The sequence below is a fragment of the Dipodomys spectabilis genome, unplaced genomic scaffold (genome assembly GCF_019054845.1).
Source record: "Dipodomys spectabilis isolate Male_0828 unplaced genomic scaffold, ASM1905484v1 ptg000178l, whole genome shotgun sequence".
NCBI lineage: Eukaryota > Metazoa > Chordata > Mammalia > Rodentia > Heteromyidae > Dipodomys > Dipodomys spectabilis.
The window spans coordinates 13,979,514-13,996,203 of record NW_024870855.1 but is presented as its reverse complement, the minus strand read 5'-3'; positions in this window follow the sequence as shown (position 1 = coordinate 13,996,203).

Sequence of the window (16,690 nt, the reverse complement as noted above, 5' to 3'; positions counted from 1 at the left end):
AAAATTTGTTCAGATAAATTCTACCAAGTTTAGTCTGTAAAAATAAGTTTTATTTCAACCTTGCTGATGCAGTATCTTTTTTCATTTACTATCTATACATTTTTTCAGATTTCTGTCTTCATATCTATTGGCCAACTCTTTTTTTTTTGTCAGTCGTGGGGCCTGAACTCTGGGCCTTGGTGCTATCCCTCAGCTCTTCAGCTCAAGGCTAGCGCTCTACCACTTGAGCCACAGTGACACTTCTGGCTTTTTCTGTTTATGTGTTGCTGAGAAATTGAACCCAGGTTCTCATGCATGCAAGCCAAGTACTCTACCACTGAGCCACCTTCTCAATCCCTACTGGCCATCTCTTAATTGCGTTGTTTTTACTCCAGTTTTTATAACTATTTATATCATCTAAATATGAGCACATTGTCATATATATGGCTTGAAAATATTTTCTATAACTCTATATTTTGTTCTTTTCTTGGAGTTACTAAGCATGAGATTTTAATTTATGGGTTTTTCCTTTTTGTACTGTTGTAGTGTTAAATTTCTTTGTATACTAACCCATCATTGATATTTACACTGGAAACTTTGACATTGTCTATAGGCTGCTGAAGATCTGGTTGTTCTCAGGCTTTTCCCCTGTGGTATTCAAGTCAGTTAACACCTAATGATCTTTCAAAGTTATCTTTCATTTTCATATCAACTCTAAAATTGAGCATCTCTAGTGCATTATTTATTACATATATATTTACATATGGTCTCACAATGTATGGCAGGCTTTCTTTGAAGTGTCCCCAACTTTTTTTGAATTGAACTTTGGTTAAGCTTGGTTGAATATGGTCTTACTAAGCTTACCCTCTCAGTGCTGGTGCTGTACAACTTAGTCTACACCTCCAGTTAAGCTTTTTCCTGGTTAACTGGAGATGGAGTCTCATATACTGTTCTAACCATGCTAATTTAGAACCTTGATCCTTAATGTCAGCCTCCTGAGTTGTTAGGATTATAGGCATGAGCCACAAATGCCTGGCTGCCCAATCTATGAAGGGAAGAAATTGAAATACCAGATTAAAAAACATGGTAAAAAGAAGTAGAGAAAGGCAACTTATTACAAGATCCAGGTATGTCCTGGAAAGACAGCAGTTCAGTGTATTTTCAGCCACCTGTGGGGTACTGACATGAGCTAGAAGATGAAAGGGAACTGGTGAAAGGGAAGAGAGGCATGTATAATTACTACGCAGTTCTGCAAAGTATGGTCTGGTTTGTCAGAATTTCAGTCCTCCCAGAGAGATTAACACTGTCATCACTGATTAGAATGAGTTCGTTCTCATTGCCTGGTTGGTGGTTGTCCTGAGGAGGCACTAATATTCCTAGGGGATCATTTCTGGTCCCTTGTCATAAAGATATAGTCAACCCGTTCAGTCTGTCCCCGATCACAAGGTGATTACAATAAAGTCACTGCAGAGAGAATTGCTCAGAGAAAAGACACAAAATGCAAGCAGAGATGTCAAGATTTTCTCCTGCTTTTTGTTAACTTCTTTCCCCTATTACAGGTTTGAGTTCAAAGTAGTTTGGGCACAGAAATTCTCTGAATCATTGTTCTGTGCATTCTCTCTCCAATCTAGGATTTCCCACATGGATCAAAAGGGTTTCTCTGTAAGTCAGGGTCTGCCCCAGAGCAAATGAGCAAGAAGCTAGAGCTGCAGGCCTGCCATGTCTGTCACTGCTACAGAGGTTCAGAATTGTGACAAGGTCAGAAGACATCATGTTGGGAGACTTCACGCTGCATTCTACAGTGTTCTGGCTCTGGTTAGTGCAGAGGTGATTTTATTGGCACCTTTTCTATTTGTAGTTGTTCAAAATTCTAAATAATGATGGTTGACTCCACAAACACACAAGAAAATAACCATGGACTTAGTGGTTCTTTGAGTTTCATGTCTCTCTACAGTCTGCTCTGATTTAATTTTGAAAGTTTAACCCAGAGATGACTTTAGTTTGCAGTAAGTGGAACAGGCCAAATCCCTAAATATTGGCTTTTAAATAAAGAAGGTCATGGTCCAGATGTAAAGTAGAATAATTAGAGAAATATGAACTAGTTAAAAAAATATCCTCTTAAACTTCTCTGAAGAGGAAATAAGAATGGCCAATAGACACATGAAGAAATGCTCAACCTCTCTAGCCATAAAAGAAATACAAATCAAGACAACATTGAAATTCCACCTCACCCCAGTTAGAATGGCTATAATCAAGAACTCTAATAACAGCAGATACTGGGGGGGATGTGGACAGAAGGGAACCATACTGCATTGTTGGTGGGAGTGTAAACTTGTTCAATCACTTTGGAAAGCAGTATGGAGGTTTCTCAAAAGACTCCACATAGAGCTCCCCTATGACCCAGCAATCCCACTTTTGGGCATTTACCCAAATGATCACAAACAAGACCATACTAAAGCTACCAGCACAACTATGTTTATTGCAGCATTATTTACCATAGCTAAGATATGGAACCAATCCATATGCCCCTCAGTAGATGAATGGATCAAGAAAATTATATATATATATATATATATATATATATGAATTCTATGCCTCCATCAGAAAGAATGACATCGCCCCATTTGTTAGGAAATGGAAAGACTTGAAAAAAATTATATTAAGTGAAGTAAGCCAGGCCCCAGGAAATAAACATAGGTCCTACAGTTTCCCTTATTTGCAATAACTAGTATATGTCTAGGACAAGCAGAAAAGGTCAAAAGCTATGTACATATGACCAGATAAGATGATGTTAAGTGAAATGAACCCCAAGATAGGGACACAAGTGGTTTTTCCTTTCTTGTTATTGTTCCTAACATACTTATAATGTACCATGTAATTTTTTTTTCTGCTTATGTGGTGCTGAAGAATCGAACCCAGGGCCTCAAGCATGCAAGGCAAGCGCTCTACCACTGAGCCACCTTCCCAGCCCTCATGTAATTTTTTTTGTTTCTTTGTATGTTCCTCCCGCACTGTATAACCCCTGTTTTCACTGTATTTGATGTCAGTGCCCTGCATCTTGTATATACACTTCTCTGGCTGGGGGAGGGGAAGGGAAAAACAAAATGCTTAAATAGAGATACAGGTTGACCCATTGTAACAATGAGATGTACAAGACACTATGTTGAAACTCGAACTTTACAATTTAGGCGGTGAGGGGGGGTGTAGTTGTAGTGGTGGGAGGGAAGGGAGAATAGGGGAAAAACAAAGGAGGAGGTAACAATGCTTGATAGGAAATGTACTCATCACCTTGCTCATGTAACTGTAACCCCTCTATACACTATTTTTACAATAAAAAGTATTTAAAAATATCTTGTATGTGTATAGATAAACCTGTGTGGTGTACAATGAATGGTTCAATTGGGGAAAACTGAATGGGAAATTTATTTAAGAAGGGATCCTATACCCATCGCTTCTCCTCGGGAGTGTTATTTCCAAGACGGGGTGAGGACAATGTAACCCCAAATAGCAACTGTGATTTGAGGAATAGGAGGCTGAAGTCTTTGGAGGTGAAAGCTTTCCATGTGGTAGAGATGTCAGTGGAAAAGAGTGAGAGAGAGAAGAGAGAGAAAGAGAAAGCGGGAGAGAGAGAGAGAGAGAGAGAGAGAGAGAGCACTCAATGCTCACCTGGAGTTGGTCTGGACTCTAGAAAGCCTACTGTGCCTGGAGGTCCACATGATCCAGGATGCAGTAAGGGCAGGATAGGAATACCTTCTTCTGCTTCACCTTCTTCTGCTTCCAGACTCAGCTGAGCTGGGTTTAGCTGTAATCCCAAGTGCCTTTCTGAAACAAACTAGATAGATTTCAGCAGAGTATGTTCCCAGTCAGGCACAGGTCCTTGTAGTCCTGGAAGTAGATTGGAGGGATTTCAGGATCATGGCTCAGATATGGTATGCAGGAGTGTCTGCCAGTCCCTGCCAGTACTGCTGACTAGCCCTGTAGTCCCTCTTTCATCAGATCTGAACATCCCTGACAATGTTATGAACAATATGACCAACTACTACCTTGTGCTCCAGAAGTGGTATATCACCCAGTAGACAAATGTCAAGCATAGGCCCAGGTCCACCATTTTTCACCTGAAGAAAAAGGGTGAAAAACTTAAGCATTCCATGTAGGGATGTTTTTTCCTAGGTCTGGCTGGCTAGAGGATAAGCAGTTACAGACTGGAGTAGTACCTTTCATTTACTTCAAGTTTAGGACATGGAATCATTGGCACACACACCTATCTTCAGGCCAAAATGACATTGGCATTGGATATACTGACTTGTCCTCCCTCAGTGTTACAGGTGGTGCCCTCTATGCTGGGTTGACCGAGACAGGGTATTGTCTACCACAAAAAACCCAAGGATCCTGAAACCATACAGAAATGCTTCTCCTAAACCCTATTCTTCACCCCTGAAGGGCAGATAGTCAGATTGGGTGAATGTCATGCTAGTTAAAATGCCATTTAAAATGAAAACATCATCTTGGGATGCAGGAAACCTTGGAGATTTGAATTTGTGGAAGCACAGGTTCTTGGTCTGTTTAGAGATTATAGTAAATACATATTTGTATGAATAGCAGAAAATCAAATGTTTAGAGATTGGAGTGGGGCAAGTTTAGTTCTGTACAAAGAAAATGTCAGTCTTGAATATTGATATTAAAATTCTGCATTTACTGTAGTCTAGACATTGTGGCTTTAGTCTTTCACTGCTGGTGGTAATAAGATGCCTTCTTACCTGCTGTAAAATAGGAAACTTTGCAGGAAACAAAGTGGGCTTTGTCCAGAAGCAGGGAAGGCCACCATTTTTCCACTCTAATGAATGAAGTTCCTGTCCACCCTGAACAGAGCCAGTATTCATTTTACTTTCACTATACTTGGTGTCAGGCTGCTGGAGGGCAGAAGCAGCCAAGAAAAGCCACTTTCTTATACACCATCTGTCCTAATCATCCTTCAGGGCACTAGCCTGAAACCACTCAAACTTGCAAAACAAATTATCTACTAAAAGTTCCTGCTGACCCTGGCCATATAAATCCTGTGACAACCAGATTCTGTGTGACCTATCTGATCCCAATCAGGGAGTTTGCCTGGGAGTGTATCCCAATAAGATTTTCTTTTATTCACCTTTATCTCCTCCTGCATGGTCTTTCCTTGCCTAAAACCTTACATCTGGTGCCAGAAACCCAGGAAGGTGGTAGTGTTTCGCTTTGCCCTTGGGCGACCAGTGGGCACTGCCCCTTCTTGGTCTCTCTTTTCCTCTCCTCCTTTTCCTGAGGTCTTCTCCATTGGGAGCATGGAGCCTGCTGAGCTTACTTTGGGCTAAACAGCCACTTGACAGAGCTCATGGCCTCTGCCCCTGTAAGTGGTGCATATCCCATGGATAGCCATCAGGTGGCTTGGGATAATATTGGTCATCCATGTAAACTCATCTGAAGCCTCCCCCCCCCTCTCTCAGACCAGGACCTCAGCCCAGCCTTCTGAGTATCCATCACATTCAGATTGGGTGAGTCCCTGCCTACCCTCCCAGGGTGTCCTGAATTGCTCTCTGGGAACTCAGTTCCTTCCCTTTCCATGCCCAAATCTCCCTCCAGCCTTTGGCCTCCCTTGGTGCTGAAAACGATCAGAGACGTCTGATCTTCTCTGTTGCCCCTGTTTTTATTTGGTAACTCTGGCTAAGACAGGGATGCCTTCATTAGCCTTAGTTTTACCCTGGGCTGCCTGGGCCCCATGGGAAACCAAAATTCCAAACCTGACCCACAAACTCTTCTGGGTTGCTTATTGGCTAATCTCAAACCTTTAGGCCTAAGACCTGACCTTAATCTTCCTCTGTAATTGGGAATGGTCTATGTACCAGCTCGATAACCAGTCGCACTGGCCTGAAAATGGGACTTTCAATTTCAATATACTAACCAATCTCTGCAATTTCTGGGAGCAGACAGTAAAGTGGGCTGAAATTCGTTACACCCAGGGATATAACATCCCTCCATCCCTCCCTGTCTCTACTGCCCCCTATCTCAAATCTTGCTCGTGTGGCAAGATCCCTCCAAAATCTCTCCCTCTCTCTCTTCCTCTCCAGACCCTCTGGACTCTCAGTTATCCTTCCCACCTGTGGCACATCCACTGCCTTATGTGCCATCTGACCCCACTGGGCTGAAGGGTCTAATATCTCACCTGGCATGATCTCCATGTTATATTTTCCTCTGCTTTTACTGTGGAGGAGCGTGAGTGTGTCTATCAGGCTACCCAGGCTCATGGGAATGAGATCCACTTTACAAATATAACCATGTCCGTGGGAACTGAGGCAGTCCCCAGATAGGACCCTCATTGGCAATATCAGATAGACATAGCTGAGGGTCACAATGGCTGCTTGCATAGAGATGTAATGATTCAGTGCCTTTGGGCTGGATTACAGGCTGCCTCCCATAAGGTTGTTAACTTCAACAAACTGTGGGAAATTACTCAACAACAAGATGAGAATCCTGCTGCCTTTCTAGCTAGATTTACTGAGGCCCTGACCAAGCACACCTGCTTGGACCCCACCTCTTTGGCTGGTGCAAGGTTTTTGGCCTCTCATTTTAGATCTCAGTCAGCCCCAGACATAAAAATCTTAAAAAGGCCGAGGATGGCCCTCAAACTCCAATCTGTGGCCTGGTGAACATGGCCTTTAAAGTTATCCATGCCCATGAAGAACAGGAAAAGGCTGACAGGGAAGCCAGCTCTCGCCAAAAGGCATCCTACCAAGCCCAAGCTCTGGTCACTGCCCTAAGGCCCTCTACAACATGTGGCTCTGGAAGAATGCATCAACCACCCAGACCTTGCTTCAAGTGCAGCCAGGAGGGGCACTGGGCAAGGCAATGCCTTAAATCCCATTCTCCTCAGAAACCATGTCTGCTGTGCAATCAAAAGGGACACTGGAAGACTGACTGACCCTCTGTGCCTAGCCACAGAGGTATAGTCCTTCCTTCCCCTGATTTGCCACCTTTGGTCCTAGGCCTGGCCACTGAAGACAGGATGCCCTGCTTTGCCAACCCTGATCACCCTCGTTGAGTCTAGGGTAATGATCCAGGTAGCAGGTAAGGCCATTTCCTTTTTAGCTTATATGAGGGCTACCTATTCTGTCATCCCTTCCTATTTGGGTCCCTTAATTCCTTCCCAGGTCTTAGTCATGGGAGTTGATGGCCCTTCCTCCCAGCCACCATCAGTGGACTCTCCTACATGCCTAATCTATGACCAGCCATTTGTCCATTCCTTCCTGGTTATGCCTTCCTGTCATACTCCCCTTATGGGACAAGACCTACTTGTTAAGTTACATGCCACCTTGACCTGGGGACCTCCTAATTGGGCCCCAGCAGCTCCTCTGTTATTAGTTCTGTCCCCCAATGACCCTCCATCTTCCTCCTCCTCCTCTTCCTCCTCCTCCTCCTCCTCCTCTTCCTCCTCCTCCTCCTCCTCCTCCTCCTCTTCCTCCTCCTCCTCCTCCTCCTCCTCTTCCTCCTCCTCCTCCTCCTCCTCTTCCTCCTCCTCCTCCTCCTTCTTTCCCCTTCCCCCTGATTTGGTGGATCCCATTGTATCCCTGTGGTGGGAACATACCATCAGCCTGTTCTTATCCAACTAAAACATCCCTCCTCTTTCCCTGCTTGATCTTAATTTCCCATCTCCTTAAAACACCGCCAGGGTCTGTTGCCCATTATTAATCGCCCTAAAAGTAAGGGCATGTGGTGTGAGGAGAGAGGGGTCAAGATGGTGACAGAACAGTAGGGAAACACCACAGCTCTTTCCAACCAAATAGAGTTCAGGCTTCAATGCTCCATTTCTCCAAGAGACTGACAACGACAAAATGGTGAATACTCAGACAGAAACAGGAAGTGAAAAAAAGAAAATGAAAAAACTTCAGAACCTACACAAAGATGGTAAAGCCGGAAGACCCTTAACCAACTCCTTGCTGGTGGCTGGCTTCATGCCGAGCTGCCCAAGCAGCCTGGCTCGGGACCCACCGGGGACCACAAAGCCACAAGGGTGCCAAAGCTCCCAGAAGACTCCCAAGAGCCAGTGCCGACCCAGAGAAACAGAAAACTCAGAGCTCAGAACACACACGAAGACCCCTCCTCCACCTACCGTGGCGCAGGCAGCTTGAGGCAGCCCAGCCCAGGGTGGTAGTGGCAGCAGCGGCAGTGACAAGAGACCCCAGACTTGCAGCACGGCGCCTATCTACTCTGCCTGTGGAAGCAGCCTAGCCCAGGGATGCAGCGGTGGTGGCAGCGGTGAGGGACCCCAGTCTCCTGGCACAGCATCTATCTGCTCTGCCTCACAGAAGCAGTCCAGCCCAGGGCGGGGGCAGCAGTGGTGGTGGCAGTGGCCAGGTACCTCAGGTACTCCAGACTCGCAGCCTGGGGCCTCTCTGCTCTGTCCTGCAGAACCGGCCTGGCCCACGGAGGGTGGTGGCGGCAGGGGACCCCAGAGCCATGGTGTGGCTCTGCACAGCCCTGTGGAAGCAGCCCGAGCCTGTGGTGGTGGCAGCATTGGCCGAGGACCCCAGAACCAGAGTGGTCCAACCCGTAGGACAGAGCAAAAAACATCTGCAGTGCCGACCTGGACAGCATAAACAGTGGCAAAGATTGTGAAACACAGACCCAGCCTGCACCACCACCCAGCACAGCGAACGTGGAACTCAGTGGTGACCAGTGACCTACAGCACACAAAAACAGTTATCTGCCACAGCACTGCTGGACAGCTCCCAACCAGTACCAGCATAAATGAGTATCCCACAGGGGATGGCCTCCCTCACCTCCCCTGCCATGGGAGACCACCCCCAGAACTTGACTGGGACCCTCCCTACCACCTGGGCTACAGGTCCTACATAAGCTGGGACCTGTGCAAGTGCACCAGCAACCATCAGGCACACCTAATCCACCAGACTTGACCAAGTGCACCCCTGGGAGGGAACATGAGCAATCTAGGCTGCTGGTCCTTGACTGAAGGCAGGCACTGCCTAGGATATCCAGTAGGCAGCTGAAGGAACCCTACCTGCATCCCAGGCAGGAACTGGAGCTATCTTAATCACATGTCCCTGACTGTTCAGGATCTGAGTGCATACCCCAGTAGAGGGCAGAGTGTGTCTGCCCACCACAATCTAACAAGAGTAAGCCCTATGTGAGTCAGACCAGCAGCTGGAAAGTGGCCCCTCCTGCAACAGAACTGAGACCAGTTAAAGTACTTGCCAAGAGCAAGCTGCATCAATTAATCCAGGAACAAATCCAGAACCAAGCAAAGGTAGCCACCTAGTGACCAAAACAATCAGAACCTGGAATTGGTCTCCAATAATCCCTGAATCTACATGTGAAAATCACAGCAAAAAATTACAAAATTCATCAACAGCCAAGATAGCAAACCAGCAACCATACAAGGGAGAACACCAGTGGAAGCGAAAAAGAAATGGAAGACAAAGAGATCCAAGAGATGATAGAGGTAATCACTCAAGAATTAAAGGGAGAAATAGATCAGAAATTTAAAGAACAAAGGAACAAGTTATCAAAAGAGATCCAGGCCTTCAAACAAGAAACATACTCAAAAATAGATGCAGTAACACCTCACTAAACAATGAGATTACTACTCTAAGAAATGACATAGAAATTATAAATGGCTCAATTTCCTCCATGCAAAACTCAATTTCATCCATGCAAACCACAATGGAAGCCACAGTTAATAGAGTGAATGAAATCGAAAATAGAATATTAGCTACTGAAGACAAAATGACTGGAAAAAAAAGTTACAGATATGGAAAAAAAAAACACTCAAAATATGCCAAAGGGAAGTCCAAGAACAAGTAGACAGTGCCAAGAAATTTAACCTTCATATAATTGGGGTGGATAAAGGAGAGGAATACTAGAATAAAGGAATGCAACACTTATTCAATAAGATCATCACCAAAAATATCCCGTCTTAAAAGAGAAACTCTTACCTACATAACCGTGGCTTACAGAACAAACAAGATCCCAGGAGGAACACTTCTAGGTACATTAGAATAAAAATTTTAGACTTTAGCAATAAAGAAACAACCTTGCATGCAGCAAAAGCAAAGGAGGAGCTATATTACAAAGGGAAAAATTAGAATCACTGCAGATCTCTGCAGATCTCTCCACACAGACACAATGCAAGGAAAGCCTGGGAAAGCACCATCTGAGCCCTGAGAACCAATAACTGCCAGCCCAGACTGGTATATTCAGCAAAGCTAGCACTCACACTTGATGGCATAACTACAATTTTTAATAGTAAAGAAAAACTAAATGAATTCATAAATAATAAGCCAGCATTACATAGAATATTAAGAGGGGGATTACAATCTGAGGAAAACAATCAAGATCAGGGACCCATACCAGATACATATCACTAGGAGACCAAATTAGTAAACACAGGAGGAAATGAAAGAAGAAAAACTTAGGAAAGTAGGAAAATAACAGGAAGTACAATATACCTTTCTACAATAATCATAAACATTAATGCACTCAATTCACCAATGAAAAAATGAACTGCAGATTGGATCAGAAAATAAGATCCATCCATTTGCTGTCTTCAAGAGACCCACCTCACAGCCAAAGATAAAAGCAAACTCAGAGTGAAAGGATGGAGGAAGATCTACCGTGCAAATGCTCCCAGCAAGAAGGCAGGAGTTGCCATCCTGATATCTGATAAAATAAACTTTACATTTAAATCATTATGAAAATACAAAGAAGGTCATTATATAATACTACAGGGAACAATCCAAGAAGAGGATTCACCATTATCAATCTATTCGCCCCAATCACCGGTGCACCCAAATATGTTAGCAAATACTCTCAGATTTACAGGAAAAGATAGATCCAAATACAATAATACTAGGAGACTTAATACTCCACTCTTCATCAAAAGACAGGTCTATCAACCAAAGAATTGGCAAAGATGTCTCCGAATTAAGTGATGCCATATCTCAAGCATATACTGACATATACTGAGTTTTCTATCCAACAACCTAGTACACATTCTTCTTAGCAACCCATGGAACTTTTTCAAAAATAGGACATATCTTAGTTCATACAAGGAATTTAAGCAAATACAAGAGGATCAACATAATCCCCTGTATTCCATCTGACCATAGTGGAATCAAACTAGTTCTCAATAACAAGGCATACAGTAGAAAAAACTCAAACACATGGAAATTAAATAGCACACTTCTGAGCAACACCTGAGTCACAGAAGAAATTAAAGAAGAAATTAAAAAGTTCCTACATTTCAATGAAAATGAAGATATATCACAAAGAAACCTAGGGGACATGGCAAAAGTAGACCTGAGGGGCAAATTTATTGCTCTCAGTGCACACGTGAAGAAAACAGACAGACCAAGTAAACAATCTCATGATGTAACTAAAATTGCTAGAGAAACAAGAAAAAGTTGAACCTAAAATTGCTAGATGGAGTGAGATAACCAAAATAAGAGCTGAAATTAATGAGACAGGGACTAAGAAAACTGTAAATAGGGACTGGGAAGGTAACTCAGTGATAGAGTGCTTGCTTTGCATGCGTGAGGCCCTGGGTTTGATTCCTCAGCACTACATAAATAGAAAAAGCTGGAAGTGGCACTGTGGCTCAAGTAGTAGAGTGCTGCCTCGAGCTGAAGAGCTGAGGGGCAGCACCCAGATCCAGAGTTCAAGCCCCACAATGGACAAAAAAGAAAGAAAGAAAGAAAGAAAGAAAGAAAGAAAGAAAGAAAGAAAGAAAGAAAGAAAGAAAGAAAGAAAGAAAGAAAGAAAGAGAGAGAGAGAGAGAGAGAGAAAGAAAGAAAGAAAGAAAGAAAGAAAGAAAGAAAGAAAGAAAGAAAGAAAGAAAGAAAGAAGGAAGGAAGGAAGGAAAGAAAGAAGGAAAGAAAGAAAGGAAAAAGGAAGGAAAGGAAAACTATAAATAAAATTAATAAAACAAAAAGCTGTTTTTTTTTAAAAAAAAATCAATAAAATTGATGGACCACTGGCAAGATTAACTATAAAAAGAAGAGAGAAGATCCAAATCAATTAGATCAGGGATGCCACAAGAAAATTATAATAAACATCCAAGACATCCAAACAATTATAAAGAACTTTTTCCAGACTCTATACTCACTAAGGAAGGAAAACCTAGCAAAATGGATGAATTTCTAGAGAAATACAAATTGCACAAACTGAACCAAGAAGAAATAAATCAATTAAATATGCCAATAACTTACAATGAGATAGAGGAAGGAATCAGAGGGGTTCCAACAAGGAAAAGCCCAGGACCAGATGGATTCACTACGAAATTCTATAAGACTTTTAAAGAGGAACTAATATCTATACTCCTCAAACTCTTTAGAGAAATAGAAACAGAGGGAGCAACCCCAAACTCATTCTATGTAGCCAATATCACACTAATCCCCAAACCAGGCAAAGACCCAACAAAAAAACAGAACTACAGACCAATTGCTTTGATGTTCCTCAATAAAATTCTAGCCAATAGAATCCAGAAACATCTAAAAAAAAAATCATTCATTAGGATCAAGTAGGCTTCATCCCAGAGATGCAGGGATGGCTTAACATAGGTAAATCAATAAATGTAATGCATCACATCAACAGATCCAAGGTTAGGAACCACATGATTATATCCATTGATGTGGAAAAGGCTTTTGATAAAATACAGCACTTATTCCTGTTGAAAGCTCTGGAAAAAATAGGAACAGAATGAACATTCCTTAAAACAATAAAAGGCAGTCTGGGAAGGTGGCTCAGTGGTAGGGTGCTTGCTTTGCATGCATGAGGCCCTGGGTTTGATTCCTTGGCACCACATAAACAGAAAAAGCCAGAAGTGGTGCCATGGTTCAAATTGTAGAGCGCTACCCTTGAGCTGATTGGTGAGGCCAGAGTTCAGGCCCCAGGACTGACAACAAACAAACAAACAAACAATAAAAGCCTTATATGACAGACCAATAGCCAATATTATACTTAATGGGGAAAGACTACAACCAATTCCCCTAAAAACAGGAACAAAGCAAGGATGCCCACTTTTTCCACTCCTTTTCAATATAGTTCTGGAATCCTGAGCCAGAGCAATAAGGCAAGAAAAAGACATTAAAAGGAACCACATAGGGGAGAAAGAAGTTAAACTATCTCTTTTTGCAGATGACATAATTTTATATCTTAATGATCCCAAAAGTTCCATCCCCAAACTCTTAGAGCTTATAAACCACTTCGGCAACATAGCAGAATACAAAATTAACCCACAAAAATCAGTCACCTTTCACAAGGAGAAAGTGAAATCAAGGAAACAACCCCATTCACAATAACCTCAAAAAAAAAATGTGAAGGATCTATTTCATGAAAACTATAAAAGCCTATAAAAAGGAATCACAGAGGATACCAGGAAATGGAAAGACCTCCCACGTTCCTGGATAGGCAGAATTAATATAGTGAAAATGGCCATACTGCCAAAATTGATACACACATTCGATGCAACTCCCATTAAAATCCCAATGACATACTTTACTGAAATAGAGAAAACAGTCCAAAAATTCATATGGAACAATAAAAGACCTAGAATAGCCAAAGCAATTCTAGACTAAAGAAAGAATGCAGGAGGGATCACAATACCAGATGTCAACCTCTACTATAGAGCCATAATAACAAAGACAGCTTGGTACTGGCACAAAAAGAGACCTGAAGACCAATGGAACAGATTAGAGGACCCTGAAATAAAACTGCATACATGCAGTCAGTTGATATTTGACAAAGGAGCTAAAGACAAACAGTGGAAGAATCATAACCTCTTCAACTACTGGTGCTGGGAAAAGTGGGTGGCCACACGCAGAAAACTAAAAGTGAACCCCAGCCTGTCACCATGCACTAACATCAACTCAAAATGGATTAAAGACCTTACCATCAAACCTGATACTCTGAAACTACTGCAGGACAGTAGGAGAGACATTTGAACTTATAGGCACAGGCAGGAACTTCCTGAACAGAGTCCCAGGGTCACAATAAATTGGTGAGAGACTTGATAAATGGGACTGCCTTAAAATAAAAAGTTTCTGCACAGCTAAAGAAATAGCACCAAACTAGAAAGATAGCCAACTAATTGGGAAAAATAGTTACCAGCAATATATCATACAAGGGCCTGTTATCCATTATATATAGCAAACTCAAGTAACTAACCCCTCCTAAATCTAACAAACCAATCATGAAATGGGCAAGGGAGCTAAAGAGAGACTTTTCAGAAGAGATAAAAATGGCAAGGAAACACATGAGGAAATATTTATCATCCCTGGCTGGAAAGGAAATGCAAATAAAAACAACAGTGAGATACCACCTTACCCTAGTCAGAATGGCCCACATCCTAAATTCAGCCAATGACAAATGCTGGAGGGGATGCGGAGAAAGAGAAACCCTACTGCATTGCTGGGGGGGATGTATACAACCACTTTGGAAAGCAGTCTGGAGGTACCTCAGAAAGCTTAATATAGACCTCCCTTATGACCCAGCCATACCACTCCTAGGCATCTACCCTGAACAACAGGAACCAGGATACAAGGACACATGCACCTCCATGTTCATTGCAGCACTGTTCACAATAGCCAAGATTTGGAAACAACCCAGATGCCCCACTACTGATGAGTGGATCCAAAAATTGTGGTACCTATATACAGTGGAATATTATGCAGCCATTAGAAAGGACAAAATAATGGCATCTGCAGGAAAATGGATGGAACTAGAGTGAATTATTTTGAGTGAGGTAAGCCAAAAACAAAGAGACAAATGGCACATGGTCTCCTTGAGATGTGGATGCTAAAGCCAAAATGCAAGGAGATATGACAAAGTAAACAGGACTCAACAAAGGACTTCCACTCATTTTGTCGTATCATTGCTAAATGACTCCATGTTCTTGACCATATATATGGTACACATTTATATGCATGTAACAGAGGGAAGCTAGGACACTGAATAAGTGGAAATGGAACAATATACAACAAAGGGGCCCATCAGCTGCACTGGACATAGATGAAATTGAACTAAGCAACCCAAAGACAGTGATGGAAAGGGAGGAATGAGAAGGAAAGAGGGAACAGCTTACACTAAGCAAAAGGAAAGGAATGTAAATATCACTTGATGTGGAAGAAATAATTGTATTGTCAAAGCTCATAGAATTCATAAACTTTATAGACCATGATTATGACAATTTGCCTTGTGAAGGTTAAAATGTGTTTGTGACTTTAACTATCACTATTCCACAATACTGTGGAATATGTGATATTTATGTAATCACCTAATCTCAATTTTAAAAAAAGATAAGAAAAGTGAGAGTGGATGGGTTAGGAGCGATGGGTGACAATGTTGTCAGACAATATTAATATACTGTTTTGTAGAATGGGAACTTCTTTGTACAACTACTTAAAGATAATTTTTTTTTAAGGTAAGGGTATGGATTCCCAGGGAAAAAGACAGGCCTCCTATGCAATTGTCTCCAACCAAAGGGAGACAGTAGAGTTCTAGCACCTCCCTGAGGGAACAACATCTCAAAAGGCTGAATTGGTGGCCCTTACTAGAGCCCTCCATCTAGCTAGAGGAAAAAGACTCTAAGTATGCCCATCTCATTGTCCATGATCACTCGGCAATCTGGAAAGAATTGGGGTTCTACAAAAGGGAACCCTATTGTTAATGCTTGCCTTATTTTAAAACTAACTCAGGCTCTTTCCCACCCATCTGCTGTGGCTATCGTCCATTGTAAAGGACATCAGATGGATGATTCCCTTGTAAAACGACGCAGTGGCACTCCAGCTCACTCAATCATCAGTGGCTTCTGCTTCCATTTTATCTTTATAGGTCCCAGATTTGACTCCTCAGTATTCCACAGCTGAAAAAAATTCTTCTCTCACACAGCAGGTTCATGCCTCACTTCATATTGGGCCCAAGGCACTGTTTCAATTTTTAAAGCCCTTTTTACATCACCCTCTACCTCTACTCTCCACCATAGTTCAGTCTGCCTCTTGGGCATGGTTTACATGCTCTACCACCACCCCTCAAGGGTGACTCAGGCCAGCTTTTCTAATCCCATCAAATGTGGGGCTATTTGCTGGGCCAAGACTTGATTTTAGGTTGATTTCACCCATATGCCCACCCTCAGAAGGATCAGGTACCTTCTTGTCCTGGTAGACACACTCATGGGGTGGGTTGAGGCCTTTCCAACTCCCAAAGAGATTGCAGGAGTTTTAACCTTATCTTTACTTTCAGATATTATTCCTCATTTTGGCCTTCCTTCTTCCCTTCAATCTGATAATGGCTCCGCCTTTATTTCCCCAGTAGTACAAACAAGTTTCTTTGGCCCTAGGACACAACCAAGTCTCAGCTCAGGAATTTTCAGATAAATCCCAGGTGACCTTGGAATCCACCTCGGTACATCTAGCCTCACTCCAGCACCAACTTACTTACCTCCCTGGCACAGGTTGCTCTTCAAAACTGCCAAGTCCTGCACCTCCTAACGGCCAAAAAAGGTGGGACCTGCCTATTCTTGTGGGAACAATATTGCTATTACATCAATGAGTTGGGTTTGGTAGACCAAAATATTGAGGCTCTAAATAAGCTAAAAGAGGAGCTCAAACATCAGCAATCCAGGTGACCTATTCTGGATTGGTTGCATAGCCTCCTCGCTAGATGGTCACTACCC